Consider the following 19694-nt stretch of genomic DNA (forward strand, 5'->3'; position numbering starts at 1 on the left):
CAGAGTGTTAGAGCTTCCTCTAACAAGGTGTTTTAATGTTAATGTTTTGCTAACCCTTTGCAATATTAAATAATTTTGGATGCACTACTGGTCGATCAGATTGAGAAGATTGCAAGTAACAATACTGGAAACCAAGCAATCCACCCAATCTGGACATGCACATTTTGAATAAGAATTGCACTTTCTTAAATACAAGACTACAGCCAGGAGATGATTAGCTTAGCTTAGCATAAACACTGGAGAGAGTTGGAAGCAAAAAGCCTTGTTCTGTCAAAACAAAAAGAGAAGTAGCATAAATGTGACTTCATTTTTTATTTATTTTTGCATATAAAGCCTCTGAAGCTCATTAATTTAAGTGTTTTTTCTCATTTGTTCATTTATAGAAAGCCAACAATGTGGTCTTGGTTTTAAGAGAGGTTCTGAAAAGGGGCCTTCCTTACATCTCCAGGACCCTTCTTTTTTTCCCCCTCTATGCTAAGCTAGGCTGGCGATGTCCTCGTGTCATATTTAATGGAGTGCTTTGAGATAAGAGAGAGTTATCATTTTTTCATCTAACTCAGCCAGCAAGAAAATAAATATATTTTGAAAAGATAAAAAAGTCAAACCATTAGCTTAAAGTGGCACATGACATTGTTCCTAATGACACTAAGCAATATCATCAGTCTGACTGTCAAAAATAATTAGACCTAGAATACATCACAGATGTTAGGGTCACCTAAGGACGATGGAGCCCTCCTGATTGCTATGAGGAAAGTAGAGATGTTTCTGATCATTATTTACAACTTCAAGAGGAACACGAGCAAACATGAGAGTGCAATCCTTTAGAAACGTTCTTTCATCTAATACCTAAACAGAAATCATGTGATGTTGATGTTGTTGCAGGTCCATAAAGGGTTTTATGGATTTGCAGTGAAGATGTCCACAGTATGCTGCAGCTACAAGGGCCTAATTAAAACAGAATTTTCAGAAAACAATGTGACTAAGCAATGCACAGCAAGCAGCATGCCTTAATTGGACTTATTTTCTTTGTGGTAAAGTTTAATCACAGTGATGTCTTTGGAAAAGCAGACCTCCCAATACCTTCTGAAGAAATATATATAAAGGCACTTGTCAGTATTTCTAAATGGCTGCTTGTATCTTTATGTGCATTGTTAACAGAACTGCATTGTGTTTGTTGAAGTTAAAGTTAGAGGAATCAAATAAGTTGCAGAATTTTACTTTTTACATTTTTCTATCACATGAGCAACAGCCAAAAGAAGTTGCTATTGTCTCCACTGGTTACCTGGCAACTATTTACAGCCATAAAATTGTCCAGGAAACCTTTTTTTTTGTCTTTTCACTTTTTTTTTCTTTTAGCATAGAGAAAAAAGTGTTGTATCCACCTCCCGCTGGATACAACACTGCATTAAATAGAGGAGAAATGGCACTGAGCTCTTCTGGCTAATGCAGTGTTTTATCCAGCAGGAGGGGGGCTGCGTAAATGCAATGCATATGCAGGTACCACCCAGCCCAGTGTCCCAGCAGCCTTTTAGTGGGGATGTCATGTTTGCTTCCTGGGGATAGACGCCCAAGTCAACACAGCAAACCCTACTTAAAATCTGAGCATATTCAGGCCAGTGGAAGATAACAGGACTGCACATGAGACCTGTGCTAATGTCTTCTGAAGGGCACTGGGATAAACAGGCACTTGTCTGTGTGGTAGAGGGAGGGCGGTGTCGGATGGAGGAAAAGTGGGGACTGGGGATGGGAGATAGCCAGACTCTGCCAGGCAGATGGCCTCCCCAGCTACAATGCAGCTGAATCCTCTCAGCCCCCCCTACCCTCCCTCTTTCTCCACCCAACTTTAGGGCCTCATTCCCTCTCATATTGTTTTGTATGAAGGCCAATGTCCTTATTTATGGTTTTTTTTCTGTTCAATGTGTGCGCTTAGAGACTCCAGTGGTGGTGAAGTTGCCATGACTTTCATTAAAGCCGAGGCTGAATGAAATATGGATGTGCAGGGAGTGAATTAGAGTGATGGAATGGGCCAAATATTGCCTTCGTGGTGTCTGTGCAATACTGTCTTGGGGGGATAGATACTCAGGCCTGAGGAAAGTAAAACCCCTCTCCAAGTTCAGCGCATTCATCAGCAGGCCAGAGAAGTTTGCCTCCATGCAATGTTCATGACTGTTGTGCTACAGAGTATTTCTGGTGTGTGAGGAAAAACCCGAATTGGTGGGAATATCCTCCGCCTTTACTTGTGATAAAGGTTTGACCTTAAGGAAAGGATTTGAAAAACTGAATTGTTACTTCAACAAATCAATTATGTTTCTGACATTCAGATGCCAGTGATGCTTAATATGTAATTTGCTTTTAATGATTTAATGAAACAAGCAAAAAAAGGACTCCAATTGCTACATTTCTGGCACTTTTTAATGTGTATCGCAGAGAATCAGAACATGATAGAGGACAAAAAGACTTTCCTGTATTAATTTTAAAAATGACGCTGTGGTGTGCTTGGCAACAGAGAAATAAAAAAGACAAAAGAGGTACTTTATTTACACTACAAAAACTACTGGGCATTGCATTAAATATAATACTAAACATTAAATTCAAGTATAAGCTGCATATCTCAGCCTCCACATCCAACACAACCCATCCAACCTGAAATAAGAACATGTTTTTGCAAATACAAAACAGATGGAAGCTCAAAAGCACTATTTCGGCACACTGAATAATTGGCCATTGACACCAAGTTGTCACGACACCAAGTTGGATCCATTTGGTCCTAGCGTGTTGTCATGCTGCATAAATGAAACGCAGTAGAGTCAACAATATGAATTCAGTTCATTCAGCTTAAAATAATCCTGAATAGGCCTTCGTGTGGAAAAGTTTGCAATGTGACGTGAGTTCACCTCATGAGTTTATTCAACAGCACCAGCAGATGGCTGCTCCTTCAAGTGTTTTGCAAAAAAAATGTAAAATACAACTCCACCCAAGTCAATATACAGATTTATTCTGATTATAGGCACTAATTTGAGTAACATACAAATTCATAGGGATGTTAAAGGCTTCAGCCTTTACCGCAGCATATACATGGAAAATCTACTTAAGTAGAGCAACTTCTGCAGCACCAAAAAGTGTATTCTCATCACCGCAGTGATGTGGGGAGGGTGTGCTGAAGTGGGAAAAGAAAGCTTAATTGAACAAACTAATGAGTAGTTCTTATTTCCATTGGGGATGTGCCAGTGAGATTGTTTGACAGTTTATCTGTGATAAATAAATTCTTTAGGAGCTAATTAGCTTATACGCCCTCCAGGGAGGGGGGTGTTGAGTGTCCGAGTGTGTGCGTGAGGATGTGTGTGTTTCTGTAGGCTATAGTGCCATATCTTCAAGTCAACACCAGTCCACTTCCTGTTCTTTCTCACTCCACCTCCTCACTCACACACACTCCAGCCCATTCCCATGGTTAAAGCAACACCCGTGGAGCTACTAAACAAGCTACAATTAAACAGACTAAGTTGTTTCAAAAAGATAATGTTCTGTTCTATAAGTGAAACTCAATTTGAGAGATAATGCACCGTCATCTTTCTCTCATTAAGATTAATGTTAAAAAACAGACATCAACAAGAAAACTTCTTGCTCAAGCTTAAAAATATAGTTAATTTGTGTTTTGTTTTTTTTTACTCAAAGTTTCTCTCATGTTTGAACTCTAAATATAGAGCTATACTGCCAGTAACTGCTTGATTAGCTTAACTTAATGCATAAAGACTTTAAAGGGGATACAGCTAGCCTGGTTCTGTCAAAAGATAGAAAAATCTGCCTACCAGAACATCTAAGAACCTGACTAATTAGCTCATTATTATACTTTTGGTTAATCCATCCAAGAATTAAATGGTAAAAATTACATTGTGGTTGTAATAGGGGGTTATGGTTTCATGTCTCCATGTAAATTTAAGATAGATTCATGAATAATATTGATCTCCTAATAGCTTATCCAAACTGATGAATTCAACTGCCTTCAAATGAAAGTAAAGCACACTTCAGTGGATCATACACAACAGTCCCCTTTGCTCTGAATTTCACCTATCACCATGCAGGACTCCTTGTCTATATCTGTGTTTGGCTGTTGGAAGATGTATGCTACAGCCTGTCCTGATAAGAGCATATCTGCCACTAGGGCCACATTGGAGAGTCAGAGGTTGGCCCTATCTCATTCTCTGGGAAAGAATTGCATCTAGACGTCAGGGTCTGGGGTCCCCATGGCGTTGCACCATTTCTGAGGCAAGATCAGGTCATCACTTAGTGGCTATTGCCTCCCTAAACTCCTTTACAGGCAACATTTGAACAACACCTTTTACTTTACTTTTGTATTTTTTCCCTGCTATAGTACAGTTCCTTTGTGGTTGCTGAGAAGGTGTTGAAAGAATGTATAAGGGTGGCATACAGTTTTGAAAATGGACATAAACTTAGCTTGTCATAATAAAGCTCTGAATAGATTCCTATATAAACCGCGTTGAACGCAAACTGTGCTGTTAAATGTGATAATGTATGTCTTTGCCATAATTCAGAAATTCTTCAACTCCTTTGCTGCATACCCAGGATTAATCCTGAAATTAGAATTTACCTGAACAGTTCTGATATTATAAAATGTCAGTAGTAATAATGTGGTCCTTTACCAAAAGGTTTTTATTAACAGCTGACATACTCTTTTCTTTAGTCCTAAGTATCTACACTGAGGAAGTTTGCTGAAGACTTCAACAGAGATACGCGAAGTGAAAACTTTTTAGTTATACAGCAAGACATTCTTTGTATTGTCAAAGAATCTGCTTTTATAAATACATTAAGCAAAAGAATCCCTTTGTGTGCCATGGTCAAACATTCAAGAGGGGGACTATGAATTTCTACACAATCAGAGCAAGTTGAAGTGAGAATTTGAAGAATAGAAGGTGGAATACAATATGCGCCAGTAGAATAGAATGAACATAATAATTATGCTAAATTATAAAGTGTTTCTGACATCTGTCACCCCCGAATTTCTTTCAACAAATGAAGAGAAATAAACACAGAACATTCCTCTGTTCTGAAGGAATGTAATCCTCTTGCCTCCCTGTGCTCTTTTCTTTTCTACTGACAATGATAATTACAGTTATTGTTGGACGGCTTTCAAGGATTTATCTCCTTTTGTATTAATGGTTTTCTGAAGCTTTTAAATCCAAAAAGTTTAATTCGTTGGTTCTGTGTGGCCGTTGTGAGTTTTCAATTTTCCATACTTTTGTTTGAAATACCTTTAAGTTATGATGTGACATTCTTCTTAATGTTCTGTGGTAAAAAATATTTCCACAGTTCAGCTGCTCCAGTAAATATATAGACACAATGTTCAATTTTCCATCCAAAATGTGAAGTACACTTTAGGTTTGTCCTGGGGTCAGTCTGTTTGTGCAACTAAATGGGTTCCATTCAAAACCCACTCACACTCAACAAGTCCAGAATACATAGTTTGCAAATGCCCTTCAGAACAACACTTAAAAGTACTTTCTGAATGGTCACCTTTATCAGCAGGATAACAGACTCTGTCAGTGCCTACCAAAGCCATTTTCCAATCAGACACCATTAATGTTAGGGTTTGATCAGGTGAGGTTTAGAAACAAAAAGAATGTTGAAAAAACAGGAAGCGAACAGTCATGTCTTGTGTCACAATCTAACCTCACCCTGACCTTGTCCCACATTTTGTGATTCTAAAACAACACTGCATTATTATCCCACTTGGTTCCAGTACAAGAGCCATTGTTCTGATGTCTTCTAAATCATTCTGTCAGTTACAAGTGATAAAACTTGAACCTAAACCTCTAATTTGAGCCATATAAGTGTAACTGAAATGACATAAGGAGTTGTTTCCAGTCAAAAGGAACAACCAAAGCCTGCATAAGAAGGTTGGGGAGGGGTGGTGACATATGTTTTCGTTTTTTTTTGTTCAGTTTTGTAATATTTATTGGCTCGTGTCATTTTTTCCCTTTGTTGGGTTAGATTCAGACAGGAATATTGTGCCACAAATACACCACAGTGCTCCTTTGTCGAGGCTACCAGAAAGTACTGCCACATCTAAATAGTGACGATGCTAACAGATTTTGCATGCGCTTATTCACATAACTACTAGGGGTCATCTAATTTTAAAACCTAATTATAGGTCATAATAAGCTGCTTCCAGAACGGCCTACGGGGCTGTTTTGGGGGGAGGCTTGTCATTTAACAAGAACAAATTATATTTTTGGAACATCAAGATGTATACATTTGTTCCCAATTATACAGGCTAGGATTTCTGCTCTACAACAAAGCACATTCTACATTTTGCTTCCAAAACCAGCACTAAATTGCAGGATGAAGCATCATATATAAACCCCAAAAAAGGCATTAAGGTACAACATGCCATCTGGGTTTAAATCAAAGAAAACTCCCCAACATCAAACACTTGCTAAGGCCAGCTTTTCAAAATGTCCTCCATGTTGCAGTTTCAGGACAATGACTGACAGACCACACAGTGTATCCCCTCATTCAAAGACTAGTCCTCATAACCAAGCCGGGTTTTAATCTGACTGAGCCACCTGTGAGGCTCGTCAGAACTTGAGCCCACAGGGGCAGAGCTGGGCTTCATTACTGTGTCGCTGGTTCTGGCCCAGTTCTCCCCTTGCTCTATCTCCCTGCCTCTCTATTCTTCAGTACCTTGCAGGCATGGTACAGAAATGAGAGCCGGCTGCTTGGTCCTCCACATCACTCCATGGCCGCAATTTGTCATTTTTCACACGAGATGAAGCCTTTTATGAAACGAAATGAGTTTCCCTAAAATGAAGCACCACAAAAGCTCCGTGATTAATTTGCTTGTTAGGCTATTGCAGCTGTCACCTGTGGAAGACATCTGGACAGCAGATTGACTAATGCCAGCAGTAGGGCTGAAACACGGCTCTCTCTCTCTCATAACCTACCCTACAGTCAGCCTTTCAGTGGGCTTTTAAAGGCACTTCTCACTGTTTGATATAGCCCCTTTCTGAGGGGCAATTAATAAGCATTACTTGTGATTGACATGGTAATTAGTTGCATTAATGTGGTCATAAGAGGCTTTGTACAGTATGGCGGGGGAAGAGGGGGGCAGTGAACTGATGTTAGGAAGCGAGGAATGAGCACTGCGCCCTCACTTAAAAAGTAATTGTCCATTTGATTACCACCACTTTTTCTGACAGTAATTTTGTCAAAAATGGCATTACCGGAGTAACAAAGTGTAATTTCAGCTCTCAGATTATGCACCTCCTAATCATGTGCGCCATTTAGCACTAATACAGATTATATGAAAATTGGTTTTCAGTTGTGATGTGCTTCAAGATTGCCTTTGTTCAAACACTACTAATACACATTGTGTTGTGCACATGCGGCATGTGCCTGCAGGGGCACGTTTTGTACACATCCAATGTGTTACACGGGTGTACTCTGTAAGAAAAAAAAATCCTTTAAAATTCAATAATTTAGCAACCCCTCATAGTACTAATTTTACATCAAACACTTTTGAAAATAATTATAATACAAGTTTAATGGTAGTTTATCGATGAAGAAATGCAATGCTGAACTTTTGTCTGTATCTTTGACAATGACAGGAATAAAAACACCGCAAATGCATGCTAAAGATGTATGACATCACCATAAATCAATGGTTACACTGTAATCTTTCCTCTTAATGCAAAGTTTCTTTTATCTTGACCAGTCAGAAACTTTTTTGGATGCTTCAAGGTTTTTTTTTCTGCATCAAGCTCCACCTTACTCGTAGTTGCTGCTCAGTCTTCTTCCTTCCTCCCACCAGCTCTGGCAAACCAATCACTGCTGACATAAAATGCATCGCTAGGGATGAACAAATGAGGTAATGCCACCGCGGATGCCAGATTTACAAGTCAATTACACTGTGAAGTAGAGAGAAATTTACCTAGAGCTGATAGGCTTAAATGTAATGGATGTTTATAGATATTTAAAAGTTTTGCACTTAAGCTTTAACATACTAGTTTTCATGTGTAGATTTTGCTGACTTGTTATACTAACAGTTCATCAAACGATGGACTATAATGCCAAAGGATTGCTACTACTATTGATCCCCAAAAAATCTGCTTTTATTCTGCAGCAGTTCAGGCAATTGTATCCCACTGTTTCATTACAATAGTCCAGTAAATCAAGACAGTGTTCGCAAAAATCTGTGCACCAATCTCTGCATGAAATCAGACACGAGCCACTTTTGCCTTACAACTGCTTTTAACATGTCATCACCTTTTAAGCTGATATGACAAACTTGTCAGCAAATAGTTGTGTATTCTAATATTTAACAGTTATAGAACAACATTGTCATTTATTTGTCATGTTTCTGGTCACCTAGTTAATGTAAATCTAATATTTACTCACTTTTAGCTTTGTTTCTGTCAATTCAAGTACATGTCGGACTTTTCAACCACTTGACGTTTCATATTATTCAATAACTAGTCTCTAACAACGTCTGTCTGCCATTTGATGCTGAGCAGCAGTGTTGATAATATTAATATCACACTGTAAATAAAACATGCTGTATCTGAAACAGGCTGCATTATTGCTCATATACAACATGGACTGTAACGACTGACTGGATTGGAAATTCTTGTAGTATTCTTCAAGAAATGTGGGCAGGAATGTATTGTTCATGGGATTTATTTGTTGTTATGAAGCTTGAATAATGATTTAAATGCATTATTTTACACTGCAAACTCAAAACATTTCATTTTCTTCCTCTGTGTGGGCTGTTTGAGGTCCGGGAACCCATCCGCAGAGCACCAAGTCGTGTAATGGTGAGCGCAGGCTTATTTTTTAATTATTGAGGAATTAGAGGGTAGCACTGGTTTATTTGTGTATCCTGTGTAATAAGGAAATATTTCTCAGAAACGAAGCTTTGTTGGCGTAACTGCTGTTTAGTAAATTCAAAAACACAACGCAATACTCTGAGACTCATAGACCCAAGATTTGATTAGGCTGTTTTGAATGGCATCGGATGGATCCTATCTTATTACTGTGACCGTTTTTTTTTTTTTTTTTTTCCACATAACTATGAAATTCCTGAGAAGGAGAAAGGGAGCATATAAAGGGCCGTGCTGCTGTGATAATAAACACTGCCATGGCGACATCACTTAGAGAATGCTGAACACACTGAATTACACTCAGTTCAGATCATTTACACATTATGCACATGTGCTCAACGGCCAGTTTAGTGAAACATGTGATGTACTGTATGTGCTGGGAAATAAATGATACTGATATGAATGTTCAGATATGAATGGTTTCATCAAAAAAAAAAACAATCAACCTACCATGTTTCACAAACATGGTTGTCTTTTGTAGTCCTACCTGTGCAGTAATGTACGAAACTGTAAGAAAACTATTTTAAATTCAGCAGATCAGAGTCTTAAGCAGGATCTGAGGACGTCTAGTTGTTTGGTTCAGTCTGAGTTTTGATCATGTGGAGTACAGATAACCGTAATATCCCTTTTGTTTGGACAAATAAACTTTTATGTGCACTTTTAATTTCAACATAAAAACCTGAAAGAAATTTAGAGAGAATTTAAAATATTTTGAGGTAGAAACGTTGATCTACTGATAAAGGCATAATGCAACAGACTCGTATGATTTAAATTCCCAATGGAGCTTCTGTTCCATGAGGGCACTACAGATTGGGCCAAACAAAAGACCTGATCTTTGTGGACTGATAGACTTTCTTTAAATTAATGCATAAAACAAACTAAAATACCATATTTCCACTTTTTTTTTGTTTAAGGTTTGGTTGTTCCTCTTTTAATTGCGCTGTCTTCTTCTACTCTGGTTTATGACAGCTCACTGGAGAATTAGTGCCACCAGCTGTTTATCTGGAAGCACTCAACTCCTAATATTTGCATAATAATAGTGGATGGAAACACACATTAATTTTAATTGTCTTTTGCAGATTCACGAGAAATTCATTTAAAATTTCTGCTGAATTTGTATGGACACCTGGCTTATTAAAGCATTTGATTTAACATGTTTACTTGATTTTCTGCTTCAGTGTAGCCATGTCCCTAAACCAAACAACACACAAACTCTAAACAGGTTCCAAGTACATAACCTGTTCAAACTGGGAGAGTGACAAAAATGAGTTTATTCAAAACAATCACGATGCATACTAAAATAGATCTGATTATCAGATGTGCTGCTGATGAACATTATTCTCTGACAATTGAAAACACACAAAAAAATGACCTGCGAGGTGATAGATAAAGTTAAGTATTTGGTGTTTTTTGGGCGGGAAAAAAAACAACAGGGAAAACCTAGAAAATAAAACACAAAACAATTAATTGCATTTATGTAAAATGTTTTTTAAAAAGTTTTCTCTGCTTTTCCAACGCCACAGTTTGATTGATACCCAAAGATGCATCTGTTCTATTATTTCCTATCAGCCAAAACAGATTAAAATAAATAAATATAGATAGATACTAGTATATTTATTTCTAGTACACTATACTATAAACATTAGCGCAATAAACACTGTGTAGTTATTATGTAGTAAGGTAATGGACCACCACCATAATATGATAAAGACGTGATAGAATAGTGTTTGTTGTACGAGTATAGATGCTCTTCTGTCATTGATCAAATGAGGATCTGTGACCTTTAAGGATGCTCATGCAAATGATATCTCAACTTACACTATGTGATTAACATTACAGTAACTTTAGCGGGTGTGGCACCTCTTCTAAACGTTTGCTTTGAGCAGGTTGCATTTAACATGTTCATCTGCGGTGTGGCTTTCTTGTGCTGCTTAAGGTGGACTGAGCGAGGCAGAGCTGCTGCACTTTGTTTTAAGCTTGCTGCAGCTGCAACATACCAGGGACAGGATGAATAAAGGCTCTGGAGTCACATAATCAGGCTGCATCTTACCATTGCAGTCCTCACAAAACACCGGACCACAAGGGGAATGAAGGTCAGTGTTCAGTGTGAATGCACTTAACTCCTTGGCTAAACTTCTGCTGCATCCCTGTAGCCGTAGCCTCAAAGTCATTTTAGACAGAACTGACAGACTAATCTTGCCCCTCCCAGGCACTCAGTGAAATGACGCCTCCCCCTAAGACTTCAGATCCCAGTCTTACTGCCTCTCTGTCCTAATATCTCTCCTCTCATAACAGCACAAACAGAAATACAAACACACCGTGGCATATTGCCATGACGCCGGTGTTTTTAAGATCAGATGCCCAGCCACATAAAAGCCGCATTTCCAGCCAAAACACACACCCGCAAACACATGCAAATGCACAAGCACACACAGATAGACACACACACACACACTGCACTACAATGGCTGTCACAGGGCTATTTCAATAATCCCCAGCATGTATGTTTAATGGTGAGGGCCCAACAGGAAATGATCGGCAAATGAAACGAAGCAGCGGGTTATTACGTACCACTCTGGTATCAGCTCAGGCCTCCTCACCATTAATTTTATTGTAACTCATTTCTGCGGCCAGAGTGGAGCAAGATTTAATGTTTCCATTCCCCACTCCTGTTCTGCATGACAAATTGTTTTAATAAACATATACTGGGTCATAATAAAGTAATAATAATCCTACCAGTCACCTTATATCACTTCAGTTAAATTTTCCCATAAGCCAACACTGGTTACAATGACAATTACATGGTAGCCAATCCTCAGCAAAGCAAACACAATGGGCAGATTTAATATAGTTTGTAAATATGATTAGTGTGCTGTCGTGTTATTGGAGTCTAGTATTTACATTTCTCTTCAGGCCTTTTTACAGTACAGGATCAGCATTAAATAAAGCTTTTTCTCTTTTTCCTTCCTGCTCTCTTTCTTCTACCAGAATGCCTCCCCTCGCTCCCCTTCACAACTTAATGAAAAACATTGTTGACCGTTAATATTCCACGGATCAATCGCCATTTTTAATTTTGCGGATAAATGTGCTATTGTGAAACCCTCAAAGATCTCTCCCACCTTGTGTGTGTGCCCTTGTCTTTGTGTGTGTGTGTGTGTGTGTGTGTGTGTGTGTGTGTGTGTGTGTGTGTGTGTGTGTGTGTGTGTGTGTGTGTGTGTGTGTGTGTGTTCATGCATGCATATTGTTTTTGTGTGTCTGCGAGGTGGTTTCCAAGTGAAAGGGAGAGAATGTGTTCACGTAATGGCTCATGGTTATTTGCAGGGGCAATTTTATGCTACATTTCAATTATTGCCTAAATTTGTTTTTAGCTCCTGAAGTCATTGCTTCTACCTGCAATTTATCCAAGACACAAACAATACCCTACCAACACATCAGCATGCTTTTGTGTGTGTTTTTAAATACAGGAGGGCTGCGGCAACCTTGTGAACTTGTACAAATAATAGAAATAAATCCAGGCCTTTATGTGCTGCTGACAGGCAGTTTTGATTGAATTGCCTTCTGGTACTGTAAAGCATTATGAAAGACTAAATCAAACAGTAACTGCTTGCTAGTTTGTTTGCCAAAGTATGCGAGCCACATACATTTGTGTGCTTTTTGTCTCGAGATGCTTATTGAAGTTTAGGCTTGGCCTCTTAACTCCTGTTCAAAGAAGTCTTCATCCTTCAGTTGTAAAATGATATTAAGGAAATCAGAAATCTGTGAATCCCTGCCCCTGCAGAGTGGTGACGGTTGTAGCAAACATATAATTGTCATGATTTCAAATATGATGTGCACTTATTTTTGCCCATGATGTGTGTCATTTCGTATACTCTAACGGTTTAAGCTCTCAGTGCAATGTACCATGTGATATTTAATAGATTTAGAAAAATCTGAAAGAAATCTTGCTAATTAACAAGATGCTGGTTAATTAGCATCCATTTTAGCACTGAGAACAACAAGGGCACACAGTAGTTCACAATAAATGATACAGTAATTGATGCAGTACATCTACATAGAGGCTGTTACAAAAGATATCTAGAATGACAGAAATATTAGCTTTTGCCTTCCAAACCCCCCCTAAATGTTGACATTATGACATGAAAACGTTCTGCTTAAGATTGGCTGGGTTTAAGGCACAAAAGGTTTTGGTTTGGGGAAGCATTGTAGTTTGAGTTAAAATGTGCAGTTGCTGAAGACAACAATGAAACAACTTTGACCATCAGTTTGAAACAAACAGTGGCCTGCTGTGGTAAATGCTGACCCACCCGTCCACCCCAACCTTCCTCCCAGACAGACTTCTTTGTTCCAGTGTTATCTGACTTCTTCTTTGTTCCCAAGATAATTGCTGCTATAGTATCACGAAGGCTTTGTCACTTTAATGTAAATTTATGGCAGAGTTTGTGAAAATGCCTAAAAACAACAAGTGTTTACATGTAAAGGTTAAACAGATAAAAAAATCCTCTAGTGTCCATGTCGGTTATGGCAAGAGCAACGGTAACATGATAAATTTATGGAGCCTCAAAGTCTGTGAATGGAAGAAGTCTTCTTTCTTGCATCTAAACCTAACCAAACTCTAGCCTCAGTGGTGTCAGAGCAGCTTTTTTTTCTTGAAGGGATAATGGAATCTTAAGGCAATGATAACAAGTGTTGTTCTGCTGCATTTTTGTCTTTTAGTTAGGATAACTTCTGTACAATGTTTCAGGTTGGATCGGCCTGTTTACGTAATCCAAGTTTAATTCTGGATGTGAATATGTGTGCTCTTAACTCCTAAAACAAATATTGCCTTGCAGTGTCAGTACTGTCTGCAGTTGTGATGTGGTTGATATATGTGGAGGTCTGATCCTCTGTGAAGCTGAGGGCCAGAGTCTGCTTTGAGTTGTATGTAGGCCTGCCTGTCACAGCTCAAAGCAGCACCACTAATTGTTGTCAAACGTCACTCCAATTTTGCTGGACACCCTGTGCAGTCCTATCAGGAAAAAAGGGGGGAAAAAAACAGTGTTCAGTTCTTTGCCTATCATTCAAATGGGAGTCTTTTCTGGCTGACTTCTGCTGGTAGCCTTTAGTAGCCTCAATTTTCCCGCATACATACCACCGACCCATCCAAAAACCAGAGTGACATGAAAGGGCTCTCTTCCACCACATCCATACCATTGACAGTTGAATGAAATATTTATTTATGAAATCTAAAAACATGTATTCACCCTTGACACTAGATTCTGGGAACATTGACTTCTGAAGCACCTCACTGCCACCGGAGCCTGGCCCTCCAGTGAGTCAATTATGGTGGCTTAAAGGAATGACTGACTCTCTCTTCAAGTGTATACTCGGCCCTAATTTTTCATCTCAGACTCTTTTCATCTGATTCTCAGTAGAAAACATGAAAACAGTCGAGGCCAGTTCTTTTTAACCTGCACATAAAACTGAAGTCAAGATTGACATATGGGGATATTTCATGTAGTCGCTTTAGTGGCTGATTCCTCCTCAGCTTTTCTGAGGCTGGATTAATTTTGAGTCATTCCTCGGGTCAGGTGATTGTTAATCTCATCCAGATGCAAAGTTGAGCACTCTAGAGATAAGGTCCTGGCTATTTCAGGTTTGCTTGGATTATTTGTCCTACAGGTCTGATTCACTTTTACTAAGTTGGCATGGACAGTTTGTGATTTGAGTGGGTTTTTTACTCTCGTCACAAGGACCTTCAAAAAGGACACACAACCTTTACAAATGAATTCATATTTCTGTCATTGTATGTCATGCTGGCTCCCCAGTGCTGTGTTGGCTTCCATATTATTGTCTTGTTTCCATTTTGCAATTTTTGAAAGAGTAGAAAGAAAAAAGAAGGAGTCATTTGTGGTAGCATGATTACCATCTGAAGCTATTTTTCATTGGTTTGTCTTGCGGTTTACAGTACGTGTAAATATGCAGAGGGAAGCCACATTATTTTCCAGAGAGCAGACTTGAGGGGGCACATGTCAGAGATTTGATATGTGATTTTAAATGGTAAGATATTGGTTTTCTGACACAAACTAATGTTGGGTTTATGGAATTCCTGAAATAAATATGTATGGGTTTTTTCCGACTTCTAATTTGTCAGTCTGGTGTTTTTCGAGAATCCTTTTTGGCCCACTGTTTTGATGCGGGTATTGCCAAGAAATGAGAATGCCTGTTATTATTCATCAGTATGGATGATCCTTAGAATGGCCAACATGAAACACTGGAGACAGATTAATGTTTAACACTGTAGCAGCTGGTAACTTATAAATGACACAGAGTAGGGGCAACACTAGAGCCGAGGGGCTAGAGCACACATCATATTGGCACATACACCCTAATTTCTGAATGGGTGGGACCTTTGCTGCATGTCATTACCTCATTTCCTTTCTCTCTGTACTGTTCATATTGAATCAAGTCAAAAGGCCCCCCTCCAAATAACTTAAAAAACACAGACAACCTTGAACATCCATCAGCTTTGGCAATAGCCATGAACACTTTTAGCACCAAACCCCGTTGCTCACTTCGCCATCACTTCACCGTGAATGATGCTGCAGTAATCAAAACTGGGGAAATCGGCGGCCACGTTCCCGGTGGACAGCAGGAAATAGGGGGACTCTTCTCTGCAAGTTGGAAAGCATTGTGACATTCAGATCCTCTGCATGAAATTACCTAGTTCTTTCATTAGAAGCAGAATAAACTCAACACTTCCCATTTAATCTATCAGACTTTAAACTCAGCATCTTGACATTCATGAAAAGAAGCAGAGGAGAGAGGCTTTAGAGACCTCCCTGAAGGGCAGGCATGAAGAGAGGCAACCAGAGATGGTAATGTAGCTGTGTGTGTGTGTGTGTGTGTGTGTGTGTGTGTGTGTGTGTGTGTGTGTGTGTGTGTGTGTGTGTGTGTGTGTGTGTGTGTGTGTGTGTGTGTGTGTGTGTGTGTGTGTGTGTGAGTGGTGGGGATGGTGGTGGGGGTACTTGAAGCAGTTGAGAACTCATTTCAGACCCAATCCTAACCCTCTCAGTCACTCAGTCATCTCTCCTTACAACTCAATACTAAGGACCTGTGTGTCTCTCTGCCTGACACTCTATGTAACTCTTCATTATCCTCCAGCCAAATTCAAAACAGCCCCCTCCCTCACCTCACAATGGTGCAGCAGTGAGGGCCCTCTTTGTCAGCCCAGAGTCAAACAAGCTGCCCCCGCCCTGTGCTTTCCAACATGGCTGGAATGTTTTCCTGTTAGTTTAAGTCTCATCTCAACTAATTAATATTTTTGCTTATAGCTGCTGGAGTTCCCATGAGAGGCCCCTTAATTAATCATTTATAAATCTACACAGCCTCCCAGTTTATTAGTCTCTGCCTTTGGCGTTGGCTGACTGCATTGGGAAACCGCAAATGATTAGTTACAGGAATAAAAGCTTTTTTTTCTCCTTCTCTCCCTCCCTTGTTTGCAGCTGATTAGGGCCTCACACAGAGGTATTTCCACAGCCCTGCTTTGCACTTTAATTCATTCAGAGCACCTGACACATTATTCACTCTCCCACCTCTCTGATCCTCTGCCTATTGTTTGAACCAATGTTTTTCCTCAGCTGCGTTGAGGCATGGCGATCAGTTAAGGCTCACTCTCAGCCCGGTCAAAACAAAAGCCACAGTACCAAACATGGAAGAAGGGAATTATAACCCTGAATGAGATCACTCGACCACAGGGTGAGCCTGGGCTGGGCCGCCATGGAGACGGGGTGATTTCTGGTCATCGTTCTGGGATCAGGTTGAGGGCAGGGTTGGTGACAGGCGCAAAATGCATTCACAATTAATTCCTTAGAGCTGAGGACCTTCACGCCATGTCACAGTGCTAAAGCTGTCAGGCTTTTATTGGAAAAGAGGCAATATTTCCATCAGTTTAACAGAAAAATAAATTAATTGAATCAACTGAAAGCAGCGTGGGAGGTTTTCATAATGTCTTTGCACTCTCAGGGAAGAACGCCTCATACAACAGGGTTCCTTCATCCAATTAGACCTCCGCTGGCTGGCTCACACCAGTCTCACTCTGCTCAACATTCCACCTTATCGCTGCCTTTTTATCCCTTTTATCAACAAAGTGACTGCACTTTACTTTGGCATATAGGTAAAGCTTGCAAAACCCTCCTAGAGAGATGGACTAATTATGTTATAAGAGTCACACTGTGCGGCTCTGGATAGCCGGCTACACGTCTACCAGTGGTGGTTGATCCTAATGTTGAAGGGATGTGAGGGTAAATGTTCAGCATTAAACTATACTGCAAGGGAAACATGGCATACTATGTATAATATAATAGCCAAACCTGGCCCTCCAGCTGTATGAATATGACTTGATTATCTGTTTTTCTGTTCGCGCTAGGCCTCGGCTCTCTGTTCAAATGCAGCAAATCTAACCGGACTTACCCGGACATTGTGAGGTTCATCACACAGTTATTTGTTAATCAGCACAGCAGCACACTTTTTTCGCAGATAACACCGGCAGAAAACATAATCATCCAAGAGTGCGGGAGGGAGTCGGGCTCCACAAGCAAGGTAATTACATTCACATTCGTATACATAGTGACAGCAAATGTGTGGCTGTTTTTGTCTGCATGAGGACCAATTACTTTTATTGAAATGTGTTACAATTTCCTTTTTTCCCTGAAATGATGGGTCTATTACCAATGCTTAGGAGACTAACTAGATCAAAGAAAAGCGCTGTTGACAGTACAGCTCCATCTGCACTGTCATGAACATTGAATATAGACATAAGATACTAATTTTATTGCTTCTCGATAGTTTCATTGATGAACTATAAACTTGTAAGTTGCGAAATAACAATTGAACTGCCTATCACATTAGAAATTAAACCAATACAGTGGGCAGTTTGATGGAGAATATAAATACTGATAAACATAATTTCATCATCCATCCATTCTGTAAGCCATTTATCATGTTCAGGGTCACATTAGCAGAACAGCAGAGTGAAAAAGACAGGGCACACTATGGACAAGTTGCCTGTCCATCACAGGTCTAATGCACATAGACAAACAACCACTTGGGCAATTTGCAATGCACCCAACAAACCTGCATGTCTTTTGGCTGCTGGAAAATAGTGGATAATCTGTAGGGTAGTGAAAGAGGCAGTGCATCCAAGTCCTACAAAGAAATGTCCGGCCAGCTTTCAGATTTTAAATCAAGACTTCAGCAGCAGCACCGATCTCTGTGGCCACTGTTGGAATTGCAGGTCATCTGTTACTCTGGAACCCAATAAGGCCTTTTCTGACCACTAAAATTACTGTTAGTTTTTTCATAGTTTGAGAAAAATATGAGAGTTATCTGGCTTAATATTTTCTTATGTCTTATTTAAGTCTAATTTGTGTATAATTTTGAATCATTAATGTGTATAAAGCGTTTGCTCTAATTACCATGTGCCCAATAAAACATCACATACTTGAATAGTTTCTCATACAAGTACCTGGTAAGATCCATGTCTTACCCAAATTACTTTTATTTGCACTTCATTTGTCTTTCCATATTTATTTTGCAGGAAAAATATAGGCTTCAAGTTTAGAAAAAAAAGCCCACTGGTTAAAGACGTAGTTGTTTGAAGTAGAGTTGTGTGACATACTTATGAATAGTCAGTGCATTACTTACACTAGATGGAGTTCAGCACGCCCACAACTTAGAGAAGCAGACAGGAGTACCAGCACAGAGACTGAGCAGTGAACTGTTATGGACAGAGTCGACAGCAAAACGTGTTTTAGTCGCCTAAAAAAAGGCCCACTTAAAGAAATCAATATCAGTTTAAGTGTACACTATATTTAGAATATTTTCGCCACTTTCTGACGGGGAACTGAGGCTTTTATTTGCTCTGTGCTCTCTTCAAAGCCACCAGACTCCATTGACAAAAGCAGTCATTTTACCTCACAGAACACAGGGAGTAGGTGGTCTACCGCTGTCTCAATCGAAATGTTCGTTTGTATTACTTTAATTCGGAACTGAACTAACATGTTAAAACATCAAAGACGCTACGGTAGACCACTAGCAACTCCCATGTTCTGTGGTGTAAAATTGTTGATTTTGCCAACAGGGTCTGGTGGCTTTGAAGAGAGCATCATGCCAGCTTCAGTCCCAGGTAAGAAAAGGCTATCTAATGAAATGAAATGGTGAAATATTCTAAATACTATATCGTGTAAACTCAAACTGAAATAGATTGTTTAAGATATTTTTTAGGCAGCTAAAATATGTTTTGCTGCTTACTAGTGTACAGCAGTTCATTGTCGGTATTCGTCCATTTCTTCAAAATGAGACTGTGCTTTCTTTCCATCTACTGTAGGTAATGCACTATGAGTAAGCACCCTCTACAGCCCCACTTTTAAGAAAACAAACTACCACTTTGGGCTTTTCTTTTGAAATTCATCCAAGACTGTCAGATCCTTAAGCCTGCAATAACTGATATTTCTGGCTACTTGGGGGCAGCAAAAACCAGATGCGAACACAACACCGACACATTTTGTTTTAAGTTGACAGCAAACTGACTGTAAGTCCAATGCTCTTTGTCTTTAAGTTGGTCTAGTGTGAAAACAACAATTTGAGTGCCAGACATCAAAACAATGAGAGGATCATTATGAAACCCCGTAAACCCAAAAGGAGCAACGGATTAAGATGATTACTCACTCGAGGTTCATCAATTACCAACAGACCTGTTCACATTGGCACACTGTTTGCACATTATTATTATTTGATGCATGTATTAAAAAAAAACAACGATTG

At 39.5% G+C, this 19694-nt stretch overlaps 1 protein-coding gene across 1 annotated transcript in view; it reads right to left on the minus strand.

Annotated features, from left to right (window-relative positions):
- The window catches only part of stk33 (serine/threonine kinase 33), a 121084-nt gene that overhangs the window by 5755 nt on the left and 95635 nt on the right, over nt 1–19694 (minus strand). The window lies entirely within an intron of this gene.

The sequence above is a fragment of the Acanthochromis polyacanthus genome, chromosome 2, assembly GCF_021347895.1.
Source record: "Acanthochromis polyacanthus isolate Apoly-LR-REF ecotype Palm Island chromosome 2, KAUST_Apoly_ChrSc, whole genome shotgun sequence".
NCBI classification, from domain to species: Eukaryota; Metazoa; Chordata; class Actinopteri; family Pomacentridae; genus Acanthochromis; species Acanthochromis polyacanthus.